The sequence below is a fragment of the Capsicum annuum genome, unplaced genomic scaffold, assembly GCF_002878395.1.
Source record: "Capsicum annuum cultivar UCD-10X-F1 unplaced genomic scaffold, UCD10Xv1.1 ctg3903, whole genome shotgun sequence".
In the NCBI taxonomy this organism is placed as follows: Eukaryota; Viridiplantae; Streptophyta; class Magnoliopsida; order Solanales; family Solanaceae; genus Capsicum; species Capsicum annuum.
In genome coordinates, this window is record NW_025846214.1 from 1 (window position 1) to 6404 (window position 6404).

A 6404-nucleotide genomic window follows, 5' to 3' on the forward strand; every position below is an offset into this window, starting at 1 on the left:
ATCCAAAGAGGAGTGCTGAAAATATGTCTCAGAAATAACGTAGGAATAGATATTTTTAGTAGTTTTTAATTATTAGAGTCCTATGTGACTTAGGAATTAGTTGCCCCTTTATTATTTGAATAGGAATTAGTTATCCCAATTTAAATTAGAGTGTAGTTAGAAATTTATCTATAAATATATATTTTGAGTTATTAATAAAATAATTTCCTTTTACAATACTATTGCAGTGTCTTTTTTCTCTCCAACTCTTTCTCTGTTATTTTTCTAATTTCAAAGCTAATAACCAACAATAATACATAGTATGTACTATGTTTTTGCTTTAAAATGGACTAATGATTTAATTATATATTAACAGTGTAAAAATGAATAATTTAATTATCAATGAACTTTAACGTATAATAGCTTGGTAGTATCTTTCTGATAGTTATAAAAAGAATTTATACTACTCAAAATTGGCTAAAATCTTTTCTAAATATCCATTTGGCTCGAATATTTTTTCAGCTTTAACTCCGAATAACATTTTCTTTTTAATTTTAACAAAATATTATCTTTAACGCCTTAATTTATGTATCGTACATGATTTTTAGTATATATATCCAATCTAGCAAATAAGATTTTAAAAATTTAATGGTCTACTACCAATAAGTGAAAACAAACTTTGTTTGAACAAAAAATACCAATATTGTTCAACCATAAAGTAAAAATTCAAATTTCGTTACCACTTTCAATTTTAGTGGTGCATAGAATAATATTTATTTTTATTTTAATCAAATATTATTTAATGTCTTAATTCCCGTATGACACATAATTCCAATATATATCTCCAACTTATGTAAAATAAAATTTTAGTGATCCACTCTCAACAGATAAAAACAAATCCTATATGATCATAAAAATTTTAAATTTTGCCTTATAACTTCAATTTTAGTGGTCCATAGAATAATAATTATTTAAATAACTTAACCAAATATTATCTAACACCATAATTGATGTATGGTACATATTCTAACATATATCTCCAAAATTTGGTAAATAAGACTAAAACACAAATTTTTAGTTGTCCACAAGTGAAATAGACCCTATATGAACAAATAGCCCAATACAATTTAATTATAAAATTCAAATTTTATCCATTACTTTCAATTTTAATAGTTCATTCAATATTTTTTTTTCAATTCTTACCAAATATTATCTAACACATTAATTCGTATATGGTGTATAATTCCGAGTATAATATCTTAAATATGTGGTAAATAAGATTTTTTTTGAAAAAAGACCAAACAAAAATTTAGCGGTCCACTCTCAACACTTGAAAATAAACCCCATATGGATAAACAATCAAATATACTTCAACCATAAAAGTTTAATTTTTTTTTAATTTGGTATCCGCATTGGAGTCCGACTAATCCGGATTCGCGCTGGGTAGGGCCCCATTCGGGGGTAGCACTCCATACCAAGGATTTTTCCATACCCAGGGCTCGAACCCGAGACCTCTGGTTAAGGGAAGAGTAGCCCCATCCACTGCACCACATCCTTTAGTAGTATAAAAGTTCAAATTTCATTATCACTTTCAATTTTAGTTTTCTCACAAAATTATTATGATTTTAACAAAATATTATCTTGTGTCTTAATTCATGTGTAGTACATAATTCCTTGTATAATAACTTCAATATGGCGTAAATGAGATTTATTTTAAAGGAAACTGAACAAAGTTTAGTGGTCCACTTCCAACAAATAAACAAGAAATTACATGGGATGGACTCCCATAATTTTTTTAAAAAAATTAGTTTCCTTTCTAGGTATAGAATAAGTATATTTTTGTCCCTCTATACCATAACTATTTTTAAACTTTTAATGTTTATTTGTCTCTCAACTTGTATTTAAAAAACAAAAATTATTTTTCCTTTATTTTTTTTCTTATTTTATTTTTTTTAATTCATTTGTTTCGCCCTTTTTTTTTTTTTTTAATTTTTTTAACATTTTTTTTTTTTTTTTTTCTCTCTCTTTTTAATTTTTTTTTTTTTAAATTCATTTGTCTCAACCTTTTATTTTTCTTTTTTTGGTGCAAATCAGATACTCCTTTGTGAATGCGAGCCTTCAGCTGCAAACGTGAAGGAGGAGTTTTTTCCTCCTCACGATAGCAATGAGAGCACCACGACGCGAATAGTTAAGCAGCCCGAGTTGTGTTTTTGAAATAAAATTTCATTTTTATCTGTTTCATTTATGAACTTGTTTTTCAAATTCGTTTTGGTCCCAGCCCGAATATGGGCGATATGGGTATTATTAGTATTGTTTTTATAGGTAAATGTATATTTGAATGTTGTAGTTGAAATTGAGGTCATTCCTAAGGGGAAGGCTCCATGTTAAAGTACTTTAGATCAAAATTTTATCTTTTTGAGATAGATTATGGCTTAACTTCTTTCATATTGAGTTGGCGAGTTAATGAATAACTAAACCGTGTTATATGGTGATACAAAAGATCAAACTTACAACAAAGAATCAAGAGAACAACAAGAATAACATCACTAGAGAATCAAAGGCCCCACTCGGCTTCTTTAGGTTTTCAAGGCAACAACGACAATATTCAACAAGATGGATAAATAAGACAAGATTGCAATAACTATAGTGAATTGAAAGAGCCCCACACGGCTTCACTATAGCAAGATACAAACAACAAGATTACAAAATAATGGATAGTAACTTGACACAAAATATCCTAGAATATAAGAACCCTAACATGAAGATTAGGACCCTAAGACTAAAAGATATTTACACCAAATTCTTACTTGAATCAAGAGGAACTCATGAACCTCAAGACCCCCAAGTTTCTATCCAAAGAACAACAAAAGTGTTAATACACTTTGTTGTCTAGTTTTGGGTTCACTCTCAAGAACAAGAGAGAGAAGTTCTCAAAATATTACAAGACTTGTGTTTCTTCAATAATAGGAATGAACTAAAGCAAGACTAGCCCTATTACATGGTTTATATAGTCACTTAGAAAGGAGGGACAAAGACCAAATTACCCTTGGCATTTAAGGGGGTGGGTTTGGGGTGTCTTGGTGGGTCTCTTTACATTTTATTAAATATAGGCCCTTAGATGGGCTCACAAGGGCCTCACAGAGGCCATGGCCAAGAATGTGAACAAGGATTGGATTCGTTGCAACTCACGTACTTGGCTTTGTGTGAAAGGTCTCGATCTAGGAATTCCCGTATCATCCTCTCCATTATGAAGGAAATTTGTCCTCAAATTCAGATCATTGCCATCCTCCACCGTTTCCACCCTAGAGAGATCACACACGTTGAAAGTGTTGTGTACTTGATATTCCGGGGGTAGATCAATCTTGTTGGCATTGTCGTTGATCCTTTCTAATGCTTGCAACGGGCCATCACCCCATGTCATCAACTTAGCATTCCTTTGAGACGGGAATCTATCCTTCCTTAGGTGCACCCACACCCAATCTGCCGGTTCAAGAATAAGCTTTCTTCTTCCTTTGTTGGTTCGCCTCGCAACTTCTTGGTTTTTCTTATCCAACCGATACCTCACCTTCTCATGTAGATTTTTCATGGCCTCGACCCGTTTGCTTCCATCTAAGCTTATCACAAGATCACTTGGAAAAGGGGTTAAATCCAAAGGGGTGAGGGGGTTGATGCCGTATACACACTCAAAGGGTGTCATCCCTGTGCTCGAGTGTATAACACGATTATAAGCAAACTCAATCAATGGTAAGTGCTCCTCCTAAGAAGTTGTTTTTCCTTTAACCATGGACCATAGCATAGACCCTAAGGTCCTATTTACTACTTCCATATTTGTTTAGGATAATTTTCGTTTTAGTTTTGATGTGATTTCAGGAGCCTGTTTGAGCAATAAGGTGAAGCAATTGAAAACCAAATGAAAAGTTGAAGAAGTTGCAAGTCAGGAGCCCACCTGAAGAACAGGGTGATGAAATAATAAGTCAGGAGCCCTCCTGAAAATAGGGTGATGAAATGACACGTCAGAAGCCTACCTAAACAACAGGATGATGAAATTTAAAGTCAAGCAACAAAGTGAAGAAATTTAAAGTCAACAGATTGAAAAATAGCAAGTGAGGAACCCGCTTGGAGAACAGGGTGAAGAAATAGAAAGCCAAGCAACAAGGTGAAGAAATCCCAAGTTAGGAGCCCGCCTGAAGAATAGGGTGATGAAACTCAAGTAACAGTCCAAGGGAAGCTGCATATATAGGATTTTTGTAATTTCAGTTATGTTTTTAACTTGTAATTTTCATTTTTGAAGTAATGAAAGAGCCTCAGACCGGAACCTAGAAGGGACCTCACTCGACTCTCCAACTCAGTTGTCTTTTTTCCTTATATTTCTTTCTTCAAATAATGGTTTGGTCAAAATTTAGTCTAGTTATCTACTTTTTGGTCTGAAAACACTTTGTGTTTACACCCAAAAAGGGGCATGATGTAGATATATAATTTTGTCCCTCCCGAAGTTCAATTTTGTTCATTGTTAGCTCACCTTACCATGTAACCTCACCACATTTTGCACTTTCTCCATAAGAAAACAAATACAACAAATCCTAACAAATTAAATCCCCAATCCCAAATATTCCCTTATCCTGACTAATTTTTACACCTCATCCTAACAACTTACGCCACCCCATACCCCCTACCCACGTAGTCCCCACCCCCTCACAACCTTATGTTTTTTAATTATCTTTTCCTTTAACAGATATAACACACCAACACATTCACACAAAATAGAGACCATCACATATACATAGATACTCTAGATTTTTTCTTTATTCTCCACAAGAAAAAGACACGGATCACACACATACACAAAAGGGATTTTTTCCATTGATATAGGAGATGACACTCTATGGAAGAAGAAAGCATAAAAACATACATATAGCCATAGACCCTGAAAGAAGGGGAAATTGAATCATCTTCTCCATTATATCATATATGTGCACACACACAGAACACTCACCAGTAAGAGGGAAAGATCGACAGAGAGGGAGAAAGGGTGAAGAGTCAAATTAGAGGAGAGATAAGAGAGGGAAGAGATCGACAATTGAGAGATTCATCGCCGTCGGAGCTCTAGTGAAAGCACCAGTTTCACCCTTCTTAAACTCCTAAATCCCTCGAAATCAGGTCTAAAACCCCCTAAATCCTTATACCAGCACCCGGTTATTCTGCCACCACAATTGTTACTTTTCGAGAATGTAAACCAGTGAGCTCTAGCCGGATATTTTATTAGCTCAGGTGGTAATCCATCGAAAACTGAGCAAACTAGACATGTTCGTATGAAACCTGGTGTGGGTCATTCTCTTTTAGCAATTTTAGTTCAAATTAGTGAAAAATAGGATCAGGTTAGATAGTTGGGTTGTTCGATTGGCGAGTTTTCTTGTGGAGGTTGATTCTAAAATTTCTCTACTGGTTCTGATATTTCTTCAAGTTACGTTTCATTTCTTGACTCGTTTGAGGTAGATTTTAGGTCATATTTGAGGTTCAAGATTCATAATGCTCCATTCAATCCTGTAATTCAACTTTTTCAAAGCAAAATTTGAGGTCCATTTCTTCTCTTATTCTCTATTTTTATCTTGAATTTTGATTGTGGATGAATATTTTAGTGTGCTTGCCATACATGAATCTTTATTGAGTGTGTGGTTGATGTTGGTTTTGGATGTTGAAGAGAAAAATAAATTATTAATCAAAGAATGAGTTAATCGTGTGATTGAGCATGAAATTGGAGCGGCATTGAGAAATTGATAAAGAGGGTGAATTTAGTTTAATTGTGGTTTATTGTTGTTTTGTTTAATTTGGAATAAATATCTAGTTTGTGAACTTGATAGGATCATATTTTAGGTCGAAAGCTTAATAGGCAAAAGTTTAGGTTCGGGTAGGCAAATTTAGGCATGATGTTTTGTTGAATGTTTGAATGTGTGTGCTGAATGTTTTCTAATTTATCGTGTTTGATTCAGATGTATTAATTCGTTGGGGAATGGCCCAAAGGTATATTGTACTTATCTACTAAAGAATGCCCCAAAGTATTTTGTGCTCGGAGGACGTCCGTAACGAACACTCGAGGCATCAGTTAAAGCGTTGGAACGTAGTCTAGGACTAGTGTAGGTTAGCATAGGTTTACATTTCCACATTTTTCTATTTCGAGTTGTAATAATTGGAATGAACATTATATTTTTTAATTTGTTTTGTTTGTTTGTTTGTTTGATTATTTTTGTATGTTTTTGTGTCGTTTATACATTCATAATGTCAAATTAGCCGATATGCTCCATCAAGGGACTGTGGTCGAACCACGGGATTGAGGGGTACCTAACTCCTTTTCCTCGATCAATAGAATTCCTTAGCCGAAATCTCTGTTCGCAAATCAGATTAAAGAGTCAAAATCGTTTTAAAAAAGG

General features: G+C 33.6%; 1 long non-coding RNA gene across 1 annotated transcript; it reads left to right on the forward strand.

The window, feature by feature from the left end:
* Positions 1-4807: 4807 nt before the first annotated feature.
* On the forward strand, positions 4808-6188 carry LOC124891630. The gene is made up of 2 exons (XR_007049772.1): positions 4808-5553; positions 5967-6188. It is a non-coding gene; the product is annotated as an uncharacterized LOC124891630 (long non-coding RNA).
* Positions 6189-6404: the final 216 nt, after the last annotated feature.